Consider the following 27,163-nt stretch of genomic DNA (forward strand, 5'->3'; position numbering starts at 1 on the left):
ATTTACAGTTTGCAATACAGTTGGTTTTAGTATAGTCACAGAGTTGTGCGACCAACACCACAATCAATTTTAGAATGTTTTTGTCAACCCCAAAAGAAAACCTGTACCCATTAGCAACCACTGCTCACTCCCCCCCACCCCCCAATCCCTCCAGCCCTAGACAACCATGAATCTACTTACTATATCTATGGATTTGCTAATCCAAGCATTTCATATGATGGAATCAGACAAATATGCAGTCTTTTGTGACTGGCTTCTCTCACTTAGCATGAAGTTTCTATGATTCATCCATGTTGTAACAGGTCTCAGTATTTCATTTCTTTTTATTAATGACTGTTATTCCATTATAATATTGGAATGGGATAATCCATTTTCCAATAATATTAATATCATCCATCTGGATATACCACATTGTATCCATTGATATAACATTGATGGAGATTTGGGTGGTTTCCATTTTTTGGCTATTAAGAATAATGCAGCCAGGGCGCCTGGGTGGCTCAGTCGGTTAGGCGGCCGACTTCGGCTCAGGTCATGATCTCGAGGTCCGTGAGTTCTAGCCCCGCGTCGGGCTCTGTGCTGACAGCTCAGAGCCTGGAGCCTGCTTCATATTCTGTGTCTCCCTCTCTCTGACCCTCCCCCGTTCATGCTCTGTCTCTCCCTGTCTCAAAAATAAACGTTAAAAAAAAAATTAAAAAAAAAAGAATAATGCAGCTAGTAAACATTTGTGTCCAAGTTTGCGTATGAATACATGCTTTAATTTCTCTTGAGTATATACCTGTACCTGGAATTGCTGGGTAATTATATTTAATCTTTTTAGAAACTGCCAGACTCGTTTCCAAAGTGACTGCACTATTTTATATTCCTAGCAGTAGTGCATGAGGGTTCCACATACTCTGCATCCTCACCAACATTTGTTATTGTCTATCTTTTCCATTTTGGCCATCCTCATGGATGTGAAGTGATATCTCATTGTGGTTTTCATTTTCTTTTTCCTGGTAGATAATGATATCAAGAATCTTTCCATGTGCCTGTGAGTCATTTTGTGTGTCTTCCTTGGAGAAATGTCCAAATACGTTATCCATTTTTAAATTGGACTACTTGTTTTTTAAATTATTGGGTTGTGATTACATATATATTATATATATATATATATATATATATATATGCATGCATGTGATATATATATATATATGTGCATGCATGTGTAAAATGTATTCTAGTGCCTTCTTCATTATATAATTTGCAAATTTTCTTCCATTCAGTGTGTTGTCTTTTCATTTTCTTGGTGGAGTACTTTTGCAATACCAAATATGTCCAGGGTACCTATTTTTTCTTTGGCTATTTGTGCTTTTGGTGTGATAGAATGAGTTACGAAGTGTTTCCTTCTACTCTTTTTTTTTAATGTTTTTATTTAGTTTTGAAAGACAGAGAGACAGAGCATGAGTGAGTGGGGGAGGGGCAGAGAGAGAGGGAGACACAGAATCCAAAGCAGGCTCCAGGCTCTGAACTGTCACCACAGAGCCCAACGCGGGGATCGAACCCACAAACTGCGAGATCTTGACCTGAGCTGAAGTCGACACTTAGCCAACTGAGCCACCCAGTGCCCCGTTCCCTTCTATTCTTTGGAAGAAACTGTAATAAGTTGGGATTAATTCTTCCTTGTTCTTTTTAAAAAAATTTTATTTAAATTCTTGTTAGTTAATGCACAGTATAATATTAGTTTCAGGTGTACAATATAGTGATTCAATAACTCCATACAACACTCAGAGCTCATCACAAGTGCACTCCTTAATTTCCATCACCTATTTAACCCATTCTCCCACTGACATATGTCTGGTTACCATCAGTTTGTTCTCTGTAGTTCGAGTTCTTGGTTTATCTCTCTCTTTTTTGCCATCGTTCATTTGTTTTGTTTCTTATATACCACATATGAATGAAATCATATGGTATTTGTCTTTCTCTGGCTCATATATTTCACTTAGCATAATTCTCTCCATCTCTGTCCATGTCATTGCAAATGGCAAGATTACACTTTTTTTGGCCGAGTACTATTCCATTGTATATATATACCACATCTTCCTTATCCATTCATCTCTTGATGAACACTTAGGCTATTTCCATAATTTGGCTATTGTAGATAGTACTGCTAAAATGTCAAGATGCATGTATCCCTTTGAATTAGTATTTTTGTATTCTTTGGGAATACCTAGTAGTGCAATTGCTGTGTCATAGGGTAGTTCTATTTTGAACTTTTTGATGAATCTCCATACTGTTTTTTCAAAGTGGCTGCACCAGTTTGCATTTCCACCAACAGTGTAAGAGATTTCTCCTTTCTCCATATCCTTACCAATACTTGTTGTTTCTTGTGCTTTTGATTTTAGGCATATTGACAGGTGTGAACTAATACCTCATTGTAGTTTTGATTTGTATTTCCCTGATGATGATTGATGTTGAGCACGAACATCTTTTCATGTGTCTGTTGGCCATCTGTATGTATTCTTTGGAAAAATGTCTGTTCATGTCTTCTGCCCATTCTTAATTGGATTATTCATCTTTTGAGTATGGACTTTTATAAATTCTTTATATATTACATACTAGCCCTTTATCAGGTATGCCATTGCAAATATATTCTTCCATTCTGTAGGTTGCCTTTTTGTTTTGTGATTGTTTCCTTCACTGTGCAGAGGCTTTTAATTTTGATGAAGTCCCATTAATTTATTTTTGCTTTGGTTTCCCTTATCTCAGGAAACATATCTAAAAGGAAGTTGCTACAACTAATATCAAAGAGATTACTGCCCGTATTCTCCTCTAGGGTTTTTGTGGTCTCAGGTCTTTAATTAATTTTGAATTTATTTTTGTGTTTTTACCAAACACAAAAGTGGTCCAGTTTCATTCTTTTGCGTGTTTCCGTCCAGTTTTCCTAACACCATTTGTTGAAGAGATGGTCTTTCCCATTGGATATTCTTTCCTGCTTTGCTGAAGATTAATTGACCATACAGTTGTGGGTTCATTTCTGGCAATTCTGTTCTACTGATGAATGTGTCTATTTCTGTGCCAATATCCTATTGTTTTGATCACTTCTTTAATTGTTTTGAAAGAATTCACCAGTGAAGATATGCTGGCTTGCACTGTTCTTTGTGGGTAGTTTTACAATTACTAATTCAATCTGCTTATTATAAGTCTCTTTAGATTTTCCATTTCTCTTTGGGTTAATTTCAGTAGTTTGTGTCTTTCTAGGAAATTTTCCATTTCATCTCCTTCCATTTATGTCTATTTTTCCGAGACATCAGGAGTAGAAAAATCTAGGTCAAGGTAATATGGTGGTGTGTCTGGGCTTCAGTATTCTGTATGAGATTGTGCAGGTTGTAATGATTTGAGCTATCCTCTTCTAAGTTATGTGGTGCACAAGTTGTGGGCAAACATGGTGGAGATCTTAAATAGCAGATGTGTTAAATGTGCCAACTTTGGAGACAGACCATCTGGGTTTGAATCCTTTTTCTACCACTTCCCAGAGGCTTTGGGAAAATTACTTAATCTAATTAGTTAATAGTTTTCTTCTATTTGGGCCACCTGGGTGTCTCAGATGATTAAGCGGCTGACTTTGGCTCAGGTCATGGTCTCACAGTTCCCTGAGTTCGAGCCCCACATTGGGCTCTGTGCTGACAGCTTAGAACCTGGAACCTGCTTTGGATTCTGTGTCTCCTTCTCTCTCTGCCCCTCCCCTGCTCATGCTCTGTCTCTATCTCTCTCAAAAATAAACATTTTTTAAAAAGTTAAAAAAATAATTTTCTTCTATGTAAATAATAGTATTTTCTTTAGGGTTTATTATCTGTGAGGATTAAGTGACACAACACATGTAAAGTGCTTAAAATAATGTGTGATTCAGTAAATTTTATTTCTTATTTGTATTTATAGCCTTCACTATATGCTTCCTGAGGTTAGAAATGGGATTTTTTTTCTTTTTTTTTTTTTTTTGTTGCTGAAAGCTTGGTACCTATCAAAATGCCTGGTCCATAATAGGAGGTCAGTATTGTTTGTTTAATGTTTTCATGTCAAAGAACGGACTGAAGGACAAACTGCTAGTTTAGGTATTGATTAGAGCATTGGTTGATAATGAATGCCAACTAGAAGAGACCAGAGGTATGATGAAGCTAGCTTGGCCCTTGTTGGGATTAACAGAGTTATACATGGCTTAAATAAAGTCGTGGAGCATATACCTATAAAATTTGCACTTGACATAAAGTTATGTGGGAGAACAAAGTTTGGGTAGGTATGTATTTGTGTATACACATTCCTCTTCTTGGGTCCTAAAATAACAACTGCATAAGTAAACAACAGAAATGGGTGATTTACAACAACACAAAAAATTCTAGGGGTTCTTGCCAATAATAAATTCATTATGAATTAACGGTTGAGAAACAATAGCAATCTGAAAGTACAATCATTGTGTGTGGAACAAGGGAGGGGACAGGCACACACAGAGGTGTATTGTGGCTTCACCCCTTTGCAGCATTTGAGGGGAAAATTTTACTATTTCTTCTAATAAACTAGATATAGACCCTCAAGCAACAGGCAACAGACAATCTGTTTTATGAATATGATAAGCGTATTATTTCTTATGCTCTTAGCAGACAGGTTGCTGTATCCTAGGTACAGCATGTCCTCATGATTGATATAGGGATGCATTCTCCTGTCACTGAATTATCACTGAATGGGAGTTGGCCTTTTTTGTAGGCATAAGACTTAGGCTCCTCAGATTTCACACAAAGTTGTCAATCCTATTTTCAGCCCAGTTGAACTGAAACATGGAACAAGGGTACCTGTTAGAACTCACTAGTACTCAATTTCTTTCAAAACTGGAACCAAGAGAAATAATATTAATGGAAATCTAACATGAAGGCTATGTAATCTATCCATACACACTCTAAAATTTGTCCCTGAATGAAGCCTATGAGAGAGTTAGACTTGGAAAGCAGTGTTGTGTGGTTCATGTGGAATTGCTATGATTTCATGGACTTTGGCATGAGAGTATCAAACTGTATGTATTAAAGATTGTTGTAGGAAGCAACCTTATGAGGTATGTCTTTGACTTTATATTATTCAACATTTTTTCATTATAACATGGTTTCCTAGAATAATTGTTTGAATTAAGCCTGGAAGAGAGGTTTTCCTGGGCAAAAATGATAGAGGATGTAGTGTTGGGGAGGGACAAGGAAGCATTAGAGGTGAAAAAGTACAGTGTGTACATGGGAAGTGATGGTTATCTCAGTGTACCTGGAATGAGGCATACAACTAGGACTGGAAAATAGAATATACCTATATTGAATACAGGCCACAGAATGGATGTTATCTGGGAATAAAAGGAACATCACTCATTTGTAAGAATATGATTTCAGTGCTTACTCTTTGACAGGTACTGGATGTAGAGTGACAAATAAATGGACATAATGCTTGACACCCTAGAGCTATTATGACCAGTGAGACAGAAAATAATCTAGTAAGTAAAATCCAATAAGGAAATACTTACGTTCTCCCTTTGGATTCAAAGAACTGGTTGCTAGGAGAGAACAGAATGAAAGAAATCTTTAGAAAGGGTGAGTTCATCTCTGAGGAGATGACATTGAGCCAGAGACCTGAAGGATGAGAGGTGGAAGCAGGCGGAGAGGAGAGTTGGTGCAAAAAGGAACAATGGTTGAGAAGGCACTGGAGTGGGAACTGCTCAGGGAAGGAAAAAGACCAGCGAGGCTGGAATATGGTGAGGGAGGAAGGAAGCAACAGGGAAGATGGGAAAGTAAGCCACACCCAGTCGTGTAGAAAACATAGTATTGACTGGGAATTATTCTAAGTACAGGCACGTGGGTGGCTCAGTCGGTTAAGCATCTGACTTCAGCTCAGGTCGTGATCTCGAAGTCCATGAATTTGAGTCTGATGTGGGGCTCTGTGCTGACAGCTTGGAGCCTCAAGCCTGCTTCAGATTCTTTGTCTCTCTCCCTCTGCCCCTCCCCCATTTTCTCTCTCTCTCTCTCTCTCTCTCTCTCTCTCTCAAAAATAAATAAAAACATTTTTTAAAAAAGGAATTATTCTAAGTGCAAGGAGACGCTTTTTACAGACTTTTTGAAAATTCCGTGTGTGTTTTGTGTGTGTGTGTATGTGTGTGTGTGTGTGTGTGTGTGTGTGTGTGTGTGTATGCACGTGCATGCATGCATGTGTGTTAAGATCCACTGATAACTCAGTACAAGGTTTGGATTAGGGCATTTTGTAAAAAGCAGGAAGAATTGGAAAGAAGTTAAGGCTGGGCAGTCAGAACTTTTGCTAAAAATCTTAGCAAACGTTTTTTGTAAAGGGCCTGATAGCAAGTATTTTGGGCTTTGAGGCCAGTCTCTGTCTCAACCGCTCAGCTTTGCTATCATAGTGTGAAAGTACCCATCGATGACCCAGGAATAAATGAGTGTGGCTGTGTTCCAGTAAAACTTTATTTACCAAAGTAGGTGGGGGGGGGGCAGATTTGGTTCTGGGACCTCAGGGCATTAAAGATGTGCCAGTGGGTATGAAGAGCAAGGATAGTTCAGGAAGGAGCTAGGGTGAATTGTGAGGCTTCATGACTCCACACAGGAGCTGAGATGGAAGGCTTCTAGAGATGGGGTTTAAAGCCTCGGTTACAGAGAATGGTGGTATTATTATTAGCAGTAGTGGGGGTCTATGGAAATCAGGACCAAAAGCTGCTTTTAGAGGCAAATTATGCATTTGCTTTTAGTTTCTACACAGTTTCTACCAAATTTTCAATTGCATTTGGCCAGTGTGGAAACATCCAGAAGTCTGGCAGTTGGAAATTATATCCAAGGCTCATGCAGGTTGTGAGCAAACTGTGTACTGGATCCCTTGTCTCTTTTTGAAGGCGGGATGATTTCTCTGATTTGGCCCACAAGATGGCTATGATATGACTGTCCCTTTTACCATTAAGGGGCACTCTCTGGAAGGTAAAGATTCAGCTGAAAAAATGCTCTCCTCTCGAAAGGACTTTGAAAGTTTTATTCTCTTTACAGGGATGCATTTGTGTGTGAGTGAATGTGGTAAAAACCATTGCAGAGGCCACGGAAAGTGTCACCACCTAGACTCTAAGACCTGATCTTTACTGCCCACCTGCTTATACTCACCAACCTTTGTCCCACATTTTTCCTGAAAAGCAAAACCACCCCTCTGATGGTAAGGACTGCCCTGACAAGACCTCCTGCCAGACCAGACCACCCAGATCACTTTGAACTTAACCTCTGACACACACCTGCATAGATGGAACATGGAGTGGGCTCTAGAATGACTAATGACTACCTTTACCTGATTATAATATTAAAATCTGTGTCCAGGAAGGAGCACAAGCATCGTTTACATAACATACAATGTGTATATAAGCATGTTTCCTTAAGATGCATGTGTGACCTTATGCCCGCCTCCGCATATGATGACAAGGCTTCCCTATCTGAATATTCATCATTACCTGAAATAAAATGAATCCATTCACCCTTGCTCAAGGAATCCCAGGTCTGGATTCCTGGAGTCACAGCCAGTCATTCCCTGTGTTCTCCTTACTTGCTGCAAATAAAGTTTATTTTGTACAACAACTCAACCTGGTGCAGTTTCTGACTCACCAAGGGAGTGAACTTATGTTGGTTCCGTTACAAAAGGTCAGTAATGCTTCTGGCTCTCTGCAGCTAGCACCAATCACCAGATGCCACATGTGATTTGGACGCCTTGTCTTCCCCAAAGAAAACTGTCTCCTGGAGTGGTTTTCCCAATTTGGGGTCACCCTTAGTTTTAGCATATCTGTGTCTTAAAATATATTGCTATCCATCACACTGATACACTTTGCATTTGTTTATTATTTAAATCCTGGAAGATACATTTGTTTAGTATAAGATGCAAAGTATGCCTGAAAAATAACCTGAAGCTATTGTAGCAGAGGATGGGAATCAGGGTGTGGCTTTGCTTCGGATGGCAGCATGGTTCTTACAGAATTCTGTGCTTTGCGTTTTATGGGTGGGTCTGGCAAACTGGGGGGCAATTGTACTCTTTGATGCAGCCCTAGGGTTAGAAAACTAGAGTAGAAAAAGGACAGGTGTAGTTAACATCAGGCCTCTTATACACCTTAGGATAGTTGTCTAGCATAGTGAGACCTTTCATAAATTCTTGCCCTCCCTTTTCCTCAAACGTCTGTTCTAAAACCTCCCTGTATCCTGTATTCTCATTGGGGTGGCTGACCCTTACAATTTGCCCCCAGTGGTCATGTCTGAGCCAAGTTATATCTTCCTTTTCCTGTCCCCTTCTTTTGGAGGAAACTCCTCCTCTCCCACAACCCCTCCTCCTATGATATAAACAAGGACTGTCATCATTTTATAAGTCCTTAGCTCCCTGGCCACAGTGATGGGTCCAGAAATGGCCCATGAGTTTTCCTTTGTAGGTTTTTAAATGGGAATTGCCCCACTCTGGTGACAGAACAGGGGCAAGTTTGCAGTGGCTGTGCCTTGTCCACAGCTGGGTAACAAGAGCCTGTGTGCAGACAGAGAGGATGAGGAGCGCCCCAGGAGAACAGCATGAAGGCAGGGCCGGGGGAGCCCAGGGGATGCTCAGGTATCTGTTTTCTGCTGAGGTCTTTAGGGCCGCTCTCCCTGTTCTGCTCAAAGCTGGGGAGATAAGCTTTCTCTTTGATTCTCTGATTCTCTGAATCTTACAGCAAATCCCTTGTTTGCTTAAGTCATTTAGAGTTGAGGTTCTTTAATTTGCCATTTTATAAGGTTTTGGAGTATGGGACCAATCATCATAATAAAGTATTCTTCCACAGTCACACCATCAAAACAGTCATCTACTCTGATTGTTCTGAATGGATGAGTGGAGGCACCACCTTCATGTAGTTTATCAGAATTAGCCTCATGACATTCAGAATTTGAGACAGGGGCTGTCCCTGAGAGCATAGGCCACTAGAACACTTGGGACAGGTCTTGTGATGAGAAATCCCATTTTATAGCCTAATGATAGCTAGCTAAGGAGGGATAAATGGGGGAGATGATCTGGAGTCTGTCTCCCCAGAAAGGGTGTTTAGTTCTGACTTTGTGCTGGGAGAAAGACCAGTTCGACTCTCTTGGTTTTCCTTCAAGCGGCCCCAGTCCATTGGTCTATCTTTATTGTTCACTACTGAGACAATCTGACTACTGAAACTTTCCCTGAAGATGGCTTCTGCTTTCTTGCCTCTGTCTTAAAACAGATTTCCCCTCCTCCCCTCACTTCTACACCTACTGAAATCCTATGTATACTTCAAAGCTTATTGAAGTTGACACACTTTCTATGAAGCCAATCTTATTGATCCAGCTAAAACTAATCTCTGCCTCCTTAATTTACAATAGGGATTTTATAGTTCCCTTAGCATTTATGTATTACCTCTTCCAGTAGTCACAGGTACTCATTCTTATGCCAGTTTGTAAAACATTAGGTCAGGATATTGGCCTATATAATTTCTTTTTGTTTTTTTTTTTCATTTAATTTATTATTTTTTTAAATTTACATCCAAATTAGTTAGCATATAGTGCAACAGTGATTTCAGGAGTGGATTCTTTCATGCCTCTTACCCATTTAGCCCATCCCCCCTCCCACAACCCCTCCAGTAGCCTTCAGTTTGTTCTCCATATTTATGAGTCTCTTATGTTTTGTCCCTCTCCCTGTTTTTATATTATTTTTGTTTCCCTTCCCATAAATTCATCTGTTTTGTATCTTAAATTCCTCATATGAGTGAAGTCATATGATATTTGTCTTTCTCTGACAGACTAATTTCACTTAGGATAATACCCTCTAGTTCTATCCATGTAGTTGCAAATGGTGAGATTTCATTCTTTTTGATTGCTGAGTAATAATCCATTGTGTGTGTGTGTGTGTGAGTGTGTGTGTGTGTGTGTGTGTATACCACCTCTTGTTTATCCATTTATCCATCGATGGGCATTTGGGCTCTTTCCATACTTTGGCTATTGTTGATAGTGCTGCTATAAACATTGGGGTGCATGTGCTCCTTTCAAACAACATACCTGTATCCCTTGGATAAATACCTAGTAGTGCAATTGCTGGGTCATAGGGTAGTTCTATTTTAATTTTTGAGGGGCCTCCATACTGTTTTACAGAGTGGCTGCAACCAGTCTGCATTCCCACCAGCAGTGCAAAAGAGATCCTCTTTTTCCACATCCTTGCCAACATCTGTTGTTGCCTGAGTTGTTAATGTTAGCCATTCTGACAGGTGTGAGGTGATATCTCATTGTGGTTTTGATTTGTATTTCCCTGATGATGAGTGATGTTGAACATTTTTTCATGTGTCAGTTGGCCATCTGGACGTCTTCTTTGGAGAAGTGTCTGTTCATGTCTTTTGCCCATTTCTTCACTGGATTATTTGTTTTTTGGGTGTTGAACTTGATAAGTTCTTTATAGATTTTGGATACTAGCACTTTATCTGATATGTCATTTGAAAGAATCTTCTCCCATTCCATTGGTTGCCTTTTAGTTTTGCTGATTGTTTCCTTCGCTGTGCAGAAGGTTTTTATTTTGATGAGGTCCCAATAGTTCATTTTTGCTTTTGTTTCCCTTGCCTCGGGAGACGTGTTGAGTAAGAAGTTGCCGTGGCCAAGGTAAAAGAGGTTTTTGCCTGCTTTCTCCTCAAGGATTTTGATGGCTTCCTGTCTTACATTTAGGTCTTATATTCATTTTGAGTTTATTTTTGTGTATGGTAAAAGAAAGTGGTCTAGGTTCAATCTTCTGCATGTCGCTGTCCAGTTTTCCCAGCACCACTTGCTGAAGAGACTGTCTTTATTCCATTGGATATTCATTCCTGCTTTGTCAAAGATTAGTTGGCCCTACGTTTGTGGGTCAGTTTCTGGGTTCTCTATTCTGTTCCATTGATCTGACTGTCTGGTTTTGTGCCAGTACCATACTGTCTTGATGATTACAGCTTTGTAATACAGCTTCAAGTCCGGGATTGTGATGCCTCCTGCTTTGATTTTCTTTTTCAAGGTTACTTTGGCTATCTGGGGTCTTTTCTGGTTCCATACAAATGTTAGGATTGTTTGTTCTAGCTCTGTGAAGACTGCTGGTGTTATTTTGACAGGTATTGCATTGAATATCTGTAGATTGCTTTGGGTAGTATCGACATTTTAACAATATTTGTTCTTCCTATCCAGGAGCACGGAATCTTCTTCCATTTTTTGGTGTCTTCTTCAATTTCTTTCATAAGATTTCTATAGTTTTCAGTGTATAGACTTTTCACCTCTTTGGTTAGATTTATTCTTAGGTATTTTATGGTTTTTGGTGCAGTTGTAAATGAGATCAATTCCTTGATTTCTCTGTGCCTTCATTGTTGGTGTATAGGGATGCAACTGATTTCTGTGCATTGATTTTATGTCCTGTGACTTTGCTGAATTCATGGATCAGTTCTAACAGTTTTTTGGTGGAATCTCTTGGGTTTTCCATATCGAGTATGATGTCATCTGCAGAGTGAAAGTTTGACCTCCTCCTGGCCAATTTGGATGCCTTTTATTTCTTTGTGTTGTCTGATTGCAGAGGCTAAGACTTCCAATACTATGTTGAATAACAGTCTTGTTCCTGACCTTAGGTGGAAAGTTTCAGTTTTTTCCCCACTGAGGATGATATTAGTGTTGAGTATTTCATATATGGCTTTTATGATCCTTCTATCCCTACTTTCTTAAGGGTTTTTATCAAGAAAGGATGCTGTATTTTGTCAAATGCTTTCTCTGCATCTATTGAGAGGATCATATGATTCTTGTTCTTTCTTTTATTGATGTGATGAATCACATTGATTGTTTTGTGGATATTGAACCAGCCCTGCGTCCCGGGTAGAATCCCCACTTGGTCATGGTGAATAATTTTTTTAATGTTGTTGGATCTTGTTGGCTAATATCTTGTTGAGGATTTTTGCATCCATGTTCATCAGGGAAATTGGTCTATAGTTCTTTTTAGTGGGGTCTCCTGGTTTTGAAATCAAGGTAATGCTGGCTTCATAGAAAGAGTTTGGAAGTTTTCCTTCCATTTCCCTTTTTTGGAACAGCTTCAAGAGAATAGGTGTTAACACTTCCTTAAATGTTTGGTAGAATTCCCCTGGAAAGTCACCTGACCCTGGACTCTTGTTTTTTGGGAGATTTTTTTATTACTAAATTGATTTCTTCACTGGTTATGGATCTGTTCAAATTTTCTATTTCTTCCTGTTTCAGTTTTGGTAGTGTATATGTTTCTAGGAATTTGTCCATTTCTTCCAGATTGCCCATTTTATTGGCATATAATTGCACATAATATCCTCTTATTATTGTTTTTATTTCTGTGGTGTTGGTTGTGATCTCTCTTTTTATTCTTGATTCTACTTATTTGGGTCCTTTCCTTTTTCTTTTTTATCAAACTGGCTAGTGGTTTATCAATTTTGTTAATTCTTTCAAAGAACCAGCTTCTGGTTTCACTGATCTGTTCTTTGTTTTTTTTTTGGTTTCGATAACATTGATTTCTGCTCTAATCTTTATTATTTCCTATCTTCTGCTGTTTTTGGGTTTTATTTGCTGTTCTTTTTCAAGCTCTTTAAGGTTTAAGGTTAGGTTGTGTGTCTGAGACCTTTCTTCCTTCTTTAGGAAGGCCTGGATTGCTGTATACTTCCCTCTTATGACTGCCTTTGCTGAATCCCAGAAGTTTTGGGCTGTGGTGTTATCATTTTCATTGGCTTCAATGTACTTTTTAATTTCTTCTTTAACTTCTTGGTTAGCCCATCCTTTCTTTAGTACGATGTTCTTTAGTCTCCAAGTATTTGTTATCTTTATGAATTTTTTTTTTGTGGTTGATTTTGAGTTTCATAGTGTTGTGGTCTAAAAATATGCATGGTATGATCTCGATCTTTTTGTACTTGTTGAGGGCTGATTTGTGTCCCAGTATGTGGTTTATTCTGGAGAACATTCCATGTGCACTGGAGAAGAATGTATATTCTGCTGCTTTAGGATGAAATGTTCTGAATATATCTATTAAGTCCATCTTGTCTGTGTCATTCAAAGCCATTGTTTCCGTGTTGATTTTCTGTTTAGATGATCTGTCCATTTCTGTAAGTGGGGTGTTGAAGTCCCCTCCTATTATGGTATTATCAATAAGGTTTTTATGTTTGTGATTAATTGATCTATATATTTGGGTGCTCTGCATTTGGAGTGTAAATGTTTACAATTGTTAGGTATTCTTGGTGGATAGACCCCTTCATTATGATATAATGCCCTTCTTCATCTCTTGTTGCAGTCTTTATTTTAAATTCTATATTTTCTGATATAAGTATGGCTATTCTGGCTTTCTTTTGTTGACCATTAGCATGATAGATGGTTCTCTATCCCCTTACTTTCAATCTGAGGGTATCTTTAGGTCTAAAGTTGGTCTCTTGTAAACAGCATATAGATGGATCTTGTTTTCTTATTTATTCTGTTACACTATGTCTTTTGATTGGAGCATTTAGTCTATTGACATTTAGAGTAAGTGCTGAAAGATATGAGTTTATTGCCATTATGTTTCTTGTAGAGTTGGAGTTTGGTGGTGTTCTCTGGTCCTTTCTAGTCTTTGTTTAGTCTTTGTTGCTTTTGGTCTTTTTTTTTTTTTTTTCGTCTTTTTTCCCCTCAGAGAGTCCCTCTTAAAAGTTCTTGCAGAGCTGGTTTAGTGGTCACAAACTCCTTTATTTTTGTTTGTCTAGGAAACTTTTAATCTCTCTTTCTATTTTGAATGACAGCCTTGCTGGATAAAGAATTCTTGGCTGCATATTTTTCTGATTCAACACATTGACTATATCCTGCCACTCCTTTCTGGCCTGCAAAGTTTCTATGGATAGGTCTGCTGTGAATCTGATCTGTCTTCCCTTGCAGGTTAAGGACTTTTTTTCCCTTGCTGCTTTCATGATTCTTTCCTTGCCTGACTATTTTGTGAATTTGACTATGATATGCTTTGTTGATGGTTGGTTTTTGTTGAATCTTATGGGAGGCTTCTGTGCTTCCTGGATTTTGAAGTCTGTGCCTTTCCCCAGGTTAGGAAAGTTTTCCCCTATAATTTGCTCACATAACCCTTCTACCCCTTTTTCTCTCTCTTCCTCTTCTGGGACTCCTATGATTCTGATGTTGTTCCTTTTTAATGAGTCACTGACTTCTCTAATTCTTAAATCGTGCTCTTTTGCCTTAGTATCCCTCTTTTTTTTTTTTTTTTCTGTTTCATTATTCTCCATAAGTTTGTCCTGTATATTGCTGATTTACTTCTCTGCCTCATCCATTCTTGCCACTGTGGCATACATTTGAGATTGCAGTTTAGTTATAGCATTTTTATTTCATCCTGACTAGGCTTTACTTCTTTTATCTCTGCAGAAAGAGATTCTAATCTATTTTTGACCCCAGCTAGTATTTTTATTATCGTGATTCTAAATTCTGGTTCAGACATCTTGTTTGTGTCTGTGTTGATTAAGTCCCTGGATGTCTTCTTTCTTTTGGGGTAAATTCCTGCGGAGTTCTGTGGTTCGGGTTGTGCAGATTGTTGCGTTAATCCTCAAATCAGTTTTCTAGGTGTGCAGGATGGTTTAGTGTTGATCTGGCTGTATTTCATGGACATGAGATGCAAAAAAAAAAACTTCCATGCTGTTCCGCCATCTTGGCTCCTCTCCCCTATAATTTCTTTTTATTTTTAAGTTTATTTATTTATTTTGAGAGAGAGGGAGAGTGAACATGAGTGGGGGAGAGGAAGTGAGAGAGGGAGTGAGGGAATCCCATAGCAGGCTCCCTGCTGTCAGCTCAGAGCCAACTCGGGGCTCAGTCTCATGAACCATGAGATCATGACCTGAATTGAAATCAAGAGTCAGATGCTTAGCCAACTGAGCCACCCAGGCACCCCTGGCCTATATAATTTCTAAACTCTTGCAGTAATTCTGTAATTCTGTAATTTCTGTGATTCTATAACTGTTCACAAACTTAGGGTGCAGATAAGGCACATCTTTTTATATTTTTAATGATTACCATAATACCTCTTATCTCTCATTATTTTCCAGCTTTATTGAGACATAATTGACATATAACATTGTGTAAGTTTAAGATATACAACTTGTTTATTTGATATACTTACTGTTCTCAAGCAATTACCACTAGAGCATTAGCTAACACTGCCATCACCTCATATACTTTCTTTTCTTTTTCTTTTTCAATTTTTTAAACATTTTATTTATTTCTGAGAGACAGAGAGAGATAGAGCACAAGTGGGGGAGGGGCAGAGAGAGAGGGAGACATAGAATCCAAAGCAGGTTCCAGGCTCTGAGCTGTCAGCACAGAGCCTCATGTGGGGCTCAAAGCCATGAACCGTGAGATCATGACCTCAGCTGAAGTTGGACGCTTAACAAACTGAGCGACCCAGGCACCCCTGCTATTTATTTTTTGTGATGAGAACATTTAATATCTACTCCCTTAGCAGCCTTCAAGTATATAACACTATATGGTTAACTGTAACCACCACACTGTACATTAGGTCCTTTATTGTCAAGAGTTTGGTATGTCTTCCTTGATACTTCCCCTCTTCCTGAAATACCCAATAACTAGGAAGGCTAGTTCCAATAGAACATTCTGCCATGAACTTAACCACATGTGGCTATTGAACATTTGAAATGTGGCTCATCCAAATTAAAAACTCAACTTTTAATTTTAATTAATTTGGATTCAAATTTGAACAGCTACAATGTTTCATCCAACCTCTGTACCCAAGTGGAATATCACTGGACTCAGTAACCACAGTAGCTGATGCTTCCCATCACCAACTAGGTTGCTTAGTGAAGTTCAGTGCTGCATTGCCTTCTTATGATTGCTGGTCACTTGCTGTGAAGGGAGATATAATAGAATCCTGTTTTCCTACTGCAGATCTTGAGGGGTATGAGCCTACTCCCTCAGGCTAACCTTGGCTACACTGATCATGGTTGGACTCCAAGGCTGGTAGTATTCTTATTCATGTTTCTGTGCAAATCTACCACCCAGGACTCGAAGCAACCAAGTCAGCAACAGAGGTGATTCAGTTGTTTATCATCTCATGGACCCAGAATTACAGACCCTTCTTTGTCTAGGTATCCATCACTTAGAGGCAGATGGATTTCCCTTTTGAATCCTCAGAAGAACAAAAGATTTGTCTTTGGATTTCTCCAAACATAGACCTTTCAACAAGGATTCAGCTATCAGGAGTTTATTTAGGAGGTGATGAGGAAATATCAGGAAGGGGTCGAGAAGTAAAATAGGGAGGTGAAGAAAGCTGGTGAAGGATAACGTATCAGTTTCCCCAGGCACCTGAAGCTCAACCCTCCTCGGGAACTCTAGACGGTAGTGTAAAACATGCTTCAGAGTTATCTCAGCTCAACGAATAAAATGGTTTGTATCCACCCACTCCCCACTGGTCATTTGCTGAGGCCTTCTCCTGCAGGCATGACCTCCCAGCACTCTCAGCATGCTCTGAGGGTGGCAGAGTGTGTTCCCACTGCTAGAAGAAAGACTTTAGGCAGAGTTACAATAATTTGCAGTAAGAAGTCACTGGAACGTAGGGTCGCCTGAGTGGCTCAGTCAGTTAAGCATCTGACTTTGGCTCAGGTCATGATCTTGCAGTTCACGAATTTGAGCCCCATGTCGGGCTCTGTGCTGACAGCTCAGAGCCTGGATTCTGCTTTGGATTCTGTGTCTTCTTCTCTCCCTCTGCTCCTCCCCTGATCACTCTCTGTTTCTCTCTCAAAAATAGTAAATAAACATTTTTTTAAAAAGTCACTGGATCATAGAGGTGAATAAGGGGTGACGGTACATGCTCCAGGGTCCTGGACAATGGAGTCCTCATACTTCCTTCTATAAAGACTGGCTGCCTTAACTGGTTCTGGGGTGCTCACACCTCCTTTCTATGGATGGCACCCCCAGAAGTGTCTCACAAGAGAAACAGAATCTGCTTATAATTGTAAAACGGGGAATCATCTCTGATAAGCTACCCCATTTCAACTTGATTTGTCTGTTAGGTAATATACTGACCATTCAATAAGAACATCAAATAAAACTTGTATGTGGTCTGAAAAGCACGATAAAAATTAAATTGAAACCACCATAGGTTCTAACAGTAGCACCAGCTTTGTGTAAAGGAAAGGGGTTTAGAATTTGAAGATTCTTACAATTTCCAACTTTAAATGCACACATTTTCATAAATACTTGCCTTCTCCAGTTTCAGTAGAAATGAGCAGTATTTTGCTGGCAGAAGGTGAATGGGATATATGAGGTCCCATGTGCACAAAGTGCAAAAAACAATTTTTGAAAGATAAATCTGTTCTTAAATAAAGTCAGGTAGAATTTAGTGATATAAGAGTCACTCTGGAGGTGAGTCAGTGTTCCTTCATGGGAAAAGCTTTTAGCTTTGTTTAATATGGATCATTTTAGAAAGCTTATTGGTGACGATATCTCTTATCACTACTTCCCAAGACCTGGAATAAAAGGATTTTTGAGTTTACATTTAATTGCAAATTTAATTTAGTCTATATGCAAAGATTTATAATCTCTCCAGATAGGTGAGGTATCAATAATAGAGGGGCTGCTGGGCAGTCTGCCACTTCTCATTGAATATTCAGTGTGTGATATGCAGATTTATCTTATAAATATCACTGCTTATAGCCTTGTAAATTCAGAGATACATCATCTATAGTTCAGCTTTGAATGTAGAGCAAATGAAGGAAGAATGGATTTTTTAAATGAAAAGATCAAAAGGATAATTAATATTTCATAATCCTAATTACATTTTCCACTGCACATTGATTTTTGATGCTACTTGGGGTGTAAGGTGTGATTATTGCTTTCACAGACAAATCAGATAATCTGGTCACAAACCCAAATGTAAAAAAGGTAATGTGAACATCTTGTTTGTCTTGAGAAATTAGTCATTAAGTTCCTCAATTAGCTCTGTGCTTATTCTGGGGAAATCGCATTACACAAGTGAAGAAGATTGTAAACTTTTAGAATAAGAAGCAAGTCATTAAGCATGTTAGTTTGGAGCCCGCTGGTGACAAATGTGTGAAGTGGTAGGTTGTGGGGGGAAGAGGAACCCTGACCCGAGGAGCATGGAATAAATCCTGTGCATTTACAGGCAAGATAGGATTTAACAGATCACCTGGTACAGTAGATTGGTCAGTGCTTCTGTGCTAGTGAACACCTGATCCTTGAGGCCAGCCAGAATTACCTCTGCAAATTTACCCACTGATCCAGTAGAGGTGAGCTACATACACCAACCAGGGCTAGAGGGAATTTCCCAGGACTATATGCTTTTGATCATGATGCACTTTCCCTTTGGCCTCATTGTTCTATCCTGAAGCATTGGCTTTAAGACTATAAGACTTTAATTCCTACTTCTGAGCAACTCTTAGATTTAGCTCACTTAACCCACTTTCTGAAATCTCAACTCTTTCTCTACTTTACCCTTCCTTGCTCCAGTGACTCTCTGCATCAGCTGAAAAGTCCCTGCTTCATTCTCTATTCTGGTGACTTAGCTAATCTCCAGCTGGGTTACCTCCCAACATTTTGGGGGTTGAGGTAGGATTTGGGGGAGAAAGGGAAGGAGAGATCCAGATCACAAACTCTTGGAAGGTGACTAGAACTTCACATTCTGCACCTGCTGCAGAGTGTGCTAGGATCAGAGATGGCAAGACAAGATGGGGGCCAATGTGGGAATCTTGGAGACTTAGACAGGAGTAAGAGACCCAGTTCTAATTTACAGGCAGAGATTGAATTTTATGTAAATTAGAATATGCTAGGCTGCACTGTTATAACACACAGCCAGGAATAAGTGTTTTGACATCTAGAAATTTACTTATACAACGTATCTAGTGTGGTGAGGTGTAATGATCTGCTTCACACAGTCACTCAGGAACCCAGGCTCACCAGGGCTCTGCTATTTTAGTAGCTGCAACATCTGAGTGGTGTAGACTTTGCACTCCACAACAGGAGAAATTAGACCAGAGACTCTGGCATAGCCTTTATCTGCCTCAGTGTGAAAGTGATATTTGTCACTTTTGGTCACATTTTACTTGCTAGAACTAGTCAGAGTGCCCTGTAATTTTAGGGGCATCAGGAAACATAGAAGAGTAAGTATAATATTTGGTGACAATTATGTCTCCACCATGAGATCCGTAGGTGAGAATCCCCTCAGGGGTAGGCAGGGGTGCTGCTGATGAAGTACAGGCCAGAAATTTGGAGAAGTAAGTACAAAGGAATCCATCAAAAGAGAGGTGGAGGAAGGTAACAGGAGAGCCTGGTCTGGGAGGAAATACCAGGAACTCAGCTAGCTGAGTTCTCAACCTGACCGTGAGGATGGCCCGGGTCAGTACTGACATGCAGGATCTGAAAGTAACTTTCTTTTTTTTTTTTTTTTTAAGTTTTATTTTGTTTATTTTTTTAAATGTTGATTTATTTTTGAAAGAGAGAGAGATAGAGACAAAGGGAGGGAAAAACAGATAGAGAGGGAGACAGAGGATCTGAAGTGGGATCTGCACTGACAGCAGAGAGTCTGATGAGGGAGGGGCTCCAACTCACAAACCACAAGATCATGACCTGGGCTGAAGTCGGATGTCAGACGTTTAACTGACTGAGCCACCCAGGCACCCCTGAAAGTAACTTTCAAATGTCATTTTTGCACATTACTATGAAGGCAGTGTAATAAGTGATTCCTGAATGTATAGAGAATGCATGTGCCTGTAAAAGCCACATGCATTCTTGTGTAATGTTTTAAACCAGTCAAACATCATCTCAGGAGGACATGTGCCATCTTCTGGGAATCACTTGGTTGAGAAGGAGAGAGTCACTTCTCCTTCTCAGTCGTATGCTTCACATATAAAATGGTGCTAAGTTTTGATGAATTCTTGCTACCATTTATACATTAAGTACTTTGTGTCCATGGTTTAGAGTACTTTATGTAATCTTCTCTGTAAGCATAGAAGATGATTAGCAATCCCCCTTTACAGGCAAGACTACTGACTTTCAGAGAGGTTAAAGTTGAAGAGCTAGTATGTGGCAGAGTTGGAATTCAAATCGAGGTCTCATCTCACTCCAGTGTTTCATATCTAACTGCTAGAATTGAATAGAATATAATGGGTCTGGCATTAACTATGAGCTCAAGAATGTTAATTTTTTTCCTTTTCTCTTTCCTTTCCTCCTCATCCTGGGACTCTAGACAAATAACTCTTTACTTGTTGGGAATTTCTCTTTTGAGAACAGCCAGAAATGTACTGACACTGTGATTTCTCAAGCTGAGCAAGTGATGGGAGGGAGAGCTGGTGGTAGAGATGATTGGGCACATGCTGTTGCTTCTGTTCCTCCCCCCACTTGGGGGCTGGGAGAGATAGGTGGAGGAGGGGGCCAGAAAGAGTCCTTTCCCTCTTTACTTCCTCAAAACTAAAAGTAAAAGCAGCAGTCCTCACCCCTTCCTTCTCCCATTTTGTAGTATTTCTGTCCTTTAGTGCTGCTTTAGTTGTTTGTTTGCAGCTGGAGAAAGTGATTCACTTGGTAATAGAAACATTTCTCCTTTTTAAGCAGAGGAAGCTCTACCAATTGCCGCTATTCTCAGCAATGAAGTCATTTTGACATTCTTAAAAATATGTAGCTCCATCAGCCAGGGTCTGGCATGTATCCTAAGAGCTAGGTTCCTTGGGCAGTGGGGTTCGAGGGTTGGAGGTGGGAGGATGTGGTTCTATGTCTTGAAAACAAGACTCTCTCTGTGTGTTTTTAAATTTAGAGGCAAACAGGAGATGCCTCTTTATGGAACCCAGCATGGAGCCTGGGGATATGTCTTTTCCTTTATCTCATTCTATAAATAAACTGGATGACTTCCAGGCAAAAAGTAATGTGGGGCACGACTCTTAGTGTCTCCTATAGTGAATTACTCTGAAAATTCCGGATGCCGCTTAGTGTGAGTTTCAGAGCCTCACAGAGTATTTTGAGTCTTCAAGCTTGATACTTTGTCTTCTTCATCTAGTTTTCACTTAAAAAAATCAAAAGACTCAGAGAATGATTTAGAATCTTTCTGTAATCAAATGCTGACCAATAATCCACATCAGCAAAATGTACTGCTGATTTGCTTATTGTTTATGGTGTGATGGGTGATAGGCTATTTTCTTGGTAATTCAGAGGATAGTGATGATTCACTATCACTAGTCCAACAAGACCAAATTCTTAAAGTTTACATTCTGCTCCGACGTAATAACAGTAACATTCTATTACTGACTTTATAACTGAGGTATAACCCTAAGAAGTGCCTACCTGCTGGTAGGAAACCAACCAATTTGTTAGTTTTTAGAATTTGGGCCTCAAAGATGGTTTTGGAGCCTCACATCTTTCTGTTCCTACAAACTGCTCTTGAGGGTGAGGACACCTTAAATTTCTTTTGAGTTTATTTATTTTGAGAGAGACACAGACAGTGTGAGTTGGGGAGGGGTAGAGAGGGAGAGGGAGAGAGAATCCCAAGCAGCCTCTGCACTGTCAGGACACAGCCCGGTGCGGGGCTTGAACTCATGAAAATGTGAGATCATGCCCTGAGCCGAAACTGAGAGTCGGACACTCAACTTACTGAGCCATCCAGGCACCCTGAGGGTGAGGACACCTTAAATCAGGATGGCCAGACTTTGACCATGGTGCAATGAGCCTTCAAAGAGAGGATTAATTACGTCTCCCAGGCAGCTTAAAGGTTTAGAAAATCATTCTCCTCCATCTGCTTTGTATATGATGGGGTGAGGCAGTATCGAGAATATGACTTTATTGGGGGAATAGGCAACTATCCTGAGTAGCTAATCTGATAAATCTACAGAAGACCACAGGGGAACTTGTTATGAGAAAATAGAGGAAGAATAAATGAACTCTGCAGAAATTGGTTTTCTATCAAATTTCCTTTTAACCTTATAGGAAAATCTTCCCCTCTTCCTTCTGAATCTTTATGCTCCTATTATCAAAACCATATAGTTGGCAGTGGTACTTGTCACATTCTGTTCCTATTGTGAGTGGGATTTTCGTGTAAGAATCTACTATCTCAACTGGATGGGACATTCCTCAAGGCAAGGGACTCAGCTTTCTAATCCTTTGTGTCCTTGCATCTTCCAGCTTTGAACTTCATACATAATGATGCCTAATGCACTAATCATTATTATGAATTATACATTGTTATTATGGATTATGATTATGATCATTGTTATGACTCATTATTTGTACTTGATGAAAATTCAGTCGAAGTTAAAAGTACACAAGATACTTTCTTTCCCATGGATTTGTTTAGAGTCAAGACAAGTTTATCTTGACTTGGGACCCAAAGCTCCTGTGTAGGGAACTTTCTTTATAGAAGGCTTATATTTAGAATGCAGTTTATTTAACTCAGTGAGAATTTACTCAGCTTCTGCCATGTGAAGGTTTATAGACTATAGAAAAGAAATAAGATAGTATCCAAGCACTCAATGAGTTTATAGTCTAATACATGAATGGCAAACAGATTATATATATATCTATTGATGGTGGCTGCTTGGATTGTTGACAAGGATTATAAAGTTTGGTCTAGGTTCAGTAGGACTGAATGCTGTAATCAAGTAATAATCCAACATTTATTTAGGAATGGAGAATGGTAGCACAATGCCATATATTTGCAATCACCAATTTGCAAAATGGATTCAAAGTCTAGATAGTAGAAGAAGCTTATATATTTAGTAGAATCCAATCAATTAATACCTTAATCAGATCTGTTTGTATACACAGCACCAATAAAATATATAAATTCTGTGAAATAATTATTTATCCGTATGCTTCGGTCACCATAACAAAATGCCATAAACTAGATGGCTTAACCAACAGACATTTATTTTCTTATAGTTCTGGGGGTTAGAAGTCCAAGATCAAAGTTCCAGCCAGTTCAATTCTTACAGGGCTCTTTTTCTGGTTTATAGACAGCTGCCTTTTGTCATGGGCCTTTTGTGATCAGACCCTATGGGATCAGGGTCTCAGCCTTATAACCTCATTTAACCTTAATTAATTCCTCAGTGGCCCCATTGCCAAATATAGGAATCCCCAGCTGTCCAAAAGTAGAGTGTTCCTATCCTGAAATGGCATAAATCCAAGACCATTGTCTGCTGTTGGAAAGTTCTTGTTACATCACTTCACTTTTACAAAAGACCTACATTATTGCCTGTCTTCACTAAGTGAAAAAAATCTGATGAGGATTTTCACTGTTACTAAAAAAGAGGATTTTCACTGTTACCTACTAGTATTGTAGGTCTTTCATAAAAAAAAAGTGGTATAACAACTTTCAAAAAGTGGGGTATACTCGTATTGCTGCATTGGGGGTTAGGGCTTCAACATAGAATTTGGGAGAACACATTCAGTTCATAACAGTATGTCGTATAAGAGATTTAGGTCTCAGATTTAGAGAAGTGGATATCATAGGAGCTACAGATCTACACATGGTTACTATTTTTGAAAAAGCATGACATAAAAATTGATTTCTTAATGTTTTTTACATTAGTTGCATTTATGAGTTTTAAACATATCTGACCTTATAGGCTGTTCATTATAACTCAAGCAATCTATATAACACAACTTAGTAGTTCAAAGGAACAGGTGGTCGAAGGATTTGCAAATGCAAATTAACAAAAACTTATGTACTTTTCTAAACCTTAGTGACACCTTAAAATAATAACCAGACATTACAAAATATTATCCTCCAAATGATGTTAACTGCAAACTTTTTGCCTTGGAATATGACACCTTTCCTCTACCAACATGCTTTGCCTTTGTACTGATGTGTGCTTAGTAGACTGAAAAGATCACATTTTTTTGTATTGCTATATCCATAAAGTAGAATTAAAAAATATGATTTCTTAAGGTAACATCTACTCTCAGTAAAATTTAAATCTGGATCCAGGCTAGTTTTTGTTTTGTGGGTAAAGTTTTTTTTCCCTCAAGAAGATTCAGTTATTGACGTGACAAATTACTGGAACTAGCTATTATCTCAAGAAAAAGAGAGAATATATTGGTGTTGGATTTTTACCCCATCCAGCTCTTGTTTATCCCTCTATCTCTTCAAGGTTTTATATTTCAGAGTAAAAAAAAAATGTTTAAATGACATTTATTCTTGATTAGTAAAGTAAAAGCCAAACTGGGTTTTAATATAACTCTTAGCTTCATATGGGTCATAATGCCTTGTCATTTTTTTTTTGTCCTGACATGACTGAACTGTACAACAATCACACTGATGATAAGATGGATTCCCTTGATTTTAATCACAAACAGAACCTTCATAAAATGTTTAATGGATTCTTGGTTCCAATTTAGAAAATTGACAAGAATATTGTGTTTATCCACAGTCCTATCTCAAAATGGTTTTCTCTTTAATTATTAATGTGGGAATAATGCAGTAGCTCAGGGTGACACAGTGAAGTATGACTGAGTAATGATTGAAGCGCACACATGAAAAAGACCTGCCAATTCTGTAAATAGGAAAGCATACAATTTAAAAAATTCAGTGTGGAAAAATCCTTTCATGCCTTTGAGATATAGTATAACAGGTGAAATTATAATCTGATATACTCATTGATGTTTGTTATTGTAGTATTTTCCAATTAAAATACATACCCACTATAGATAAGAACAAAAAAATATAAAAACCATATATAATTTCACCACTCAATGTTCATTCAATTAGTATATTAATAAAGAGATACCTGCCATGAACACTTTATGTACATCTTTCCTATTTTCAAAATTGGAATTTTATGGCATATTTTAGAAGGCTGTATTTGCTTAATAATCTATTACAAAAATTTTCTTATTATTACATTTTTTAAATGTTTATTTATTTTGAAAGAGAAAGGGAGCATGAGTGAGGGAGGGGCAGAGAGAGAGAGAGAGAAAGGGAGAGAGAGAATCCCAACCAGGCTCCATGCTTTCAGCACAGAGCCCAATGAAGGGCCCGATCTTATGAACCATGAGATCATGACCTGAGCAGAAATCAAGAGTCAGTCGCTTAACCAGCTGAGCCACCCATGTTCCCCCTTATTGTTACATTTTGACTATATACAACTCTATCGAATAGGTAATATAATAATTTATTTACCCAGTCCCCTACTGCTGAACGTGTATGTTATTTGCAATTTTCTGTTATTTTAAGTAATATTGCCTCAAACATCAGCTTATAGAATTTGTACGTAAGTTACTTTTCTTATGATAAATTCCTGAAAGTGGAAGTTATGGGTTAAAGGCTATAAATATATTTTTGGATCTCAATAACAATTGCTTTTCAGAAAGATGTACCATTTTACATTCCTATCAGTAACTTTAAAGTGCTCCTATCTCCACACCTTTGCTAACACAGAGGGTTACAATTTTTTCTGTTTGTTCATTTGTTAGACAAGGCATGCTATATTATTGTCTTCTACTTATAGACTTAACTCGGGGCTGAGATCAGAAAATAGAATATGGAAGGATAGAAGGAAGCCTTGTCCATTTGTCTTATGGCTCTAAAGATGAATTTTAGATTGGTGCCTTTTCATTAGTCTATTCAACAAATGTTTTCTTTGCATGCCCCTTCAAGAAAGGAAAATGAGATATAAAATTTGTATTTGACAACCTAGTAATATTCCTCACTTGATGGCACATTAGCACCATGGTCCATCCTAGGATGCTCTCTTGTTTTCTCATTTCCCCTCCTTTCATCTGGATCCCCACTCTTTTCCCCTGCTCTTCCATAAGCAACTATTCTAGTATGTTTAACATACATATTATATATGCATGTTCCTTGAAGGATATATAGTGTTTTGTGGTTTTGAGAATATGTGTTTTTAACTTACATAAATTGCATTCCTAACTGTTGTGTTATCTTACATTCTCCACTCCTAAACATTACACTAAAAAGAGACTCTATCCTTGTGTTGCAATCATGTTTAGATTTTCCCCTGTAATTGCAGCAAAAGATTCCATGGTGTCTACCTGAGGTCCAGAAAAGAAGGAACTTGTGCTCACTTCCAGAGAAGAAGATCAAATGCACATTTATGTGTTGTTATTTCTTGAACAAAGGACATCATGATCACTTATGTGGCTACATACATCTACAATGGATCTGTAAGTTTCTGAAAGGGCTGCAAGAACTCTTAGAATGATTACATTGATAGCACCCCCTTAGAATATCAGCGTTCCTGGGAAGAGTAAGATTGTTCTGTCCATCCTGCACACACGCCCAATGGGGCATGTGCAGCATCCATTGACTTTAGGTGGGGGAAGATGGAGTCATATTGGGGTTTGCCTCTCCAACCCTCCATGGGGCGTTGCAGCTAGGAACACAAGGCTAACCTCACATCTTGTATCCTCAGCATCATTCACAATGACTGGCACATAGGAGGCACTTAAAAATATTTGTTGAATGAATGAATGAAATGGATCAATCTAGGATGAATCTTAGGCCAATAAGATAAGGAGACAAAAGTCCTTACTGCTCAAGCAATGCAGGATTTCCAAGGAAAGAGCTCATAGTTCATGACATAGAATTTACCCATGTCTTGTTCTCCTTTCCTTCGTGAGCATGTAGAGTACTACACTCCTAGCCCTCTTGTAATGAGGTAAAACTGTTGGAGTAACTGAAACTGATGAACTATGCAGGAAACTGGTATGTGCCATTCCTACTTCCAGGCACATTAGAGCCAGTGTGTCACTTCCAAGTTCTCTCCTCCCTTCCCTGGTCTAGGAGGTCACATCTTCCAGATAGTGCAGGTACAAGGTGGCAAAACATTCAACAGCCTTGGACCCCAGGGGTAGTGTGGGGAGAGACCGCCCGCCTCCCTCTCTTTGCCAATCCACATGGTGAGGGGGTTCGGAAGTGTTGGAGAGGGTGTTACATTTTAAGCAGTGTGACCAGGGAGGCCCTTATGGTGATGTTGAAGTTGAGACTTGAAAGCCTGAAGAGTGAGGGAGTGAGACACCCAGGACAGATGAGCAGAGGGAGCAGCGAATGCAAAGGCCCGAAGGTGGGACTGAGTTTGGTGCTTTAAAAGAAGTGGGACAGAGTCAGTGAGGCTGGAGCAGAGTGAAAAAAGGGGAAAGTAACAGAGACAAGGCAAGAC

At 38.9% G+C, this 27,163-nt stretch overlaps 1 protein-coding gene across 5 annotated transcripts in view; it reads left to right on the forward strand.

The window, feature by feature from the left end:
* CCDC85A (coiled-coil domain containing 85A) overlaps window positions 1-27,163 on the forward strand; it is a 267,176-nt gene that overhangs the window by 25,307 nt on the left and 214,706 nt on the right. For 4 of the 5 annotated variants that reach the window (XR_443979.3, XR_006215732.1, XR_006215730.1 and 1 more), the window contains one exon: window positions 26,015-26,168. The gene's annotated coding sequence lies outside the window, so the exon portion shown is untranslated. Of the gene's footprint in view, window positions 1-25,994; window positions 26,169-27,163 lie in introns of all 5 variants that reach the window. The other variant, XR_006215731.1, reaches the window with a different exon arrangement.

The sequence above is a fragment of the Panthera tigris genome, chromosome A3 (assembly GCF_018350195.1).
Source record: "Panthera tigris isolate Pti1 chromosome A3, P.tigris_Pti1_mat1.1, whole genome shotgun sequence".
In the NCBI taxonomy this organism is placed as follows: Eukaryota; Metazoa; Chordata; class Mammalia; order Carnivora; family Felidae; genus Panthera; species Panthera tigris.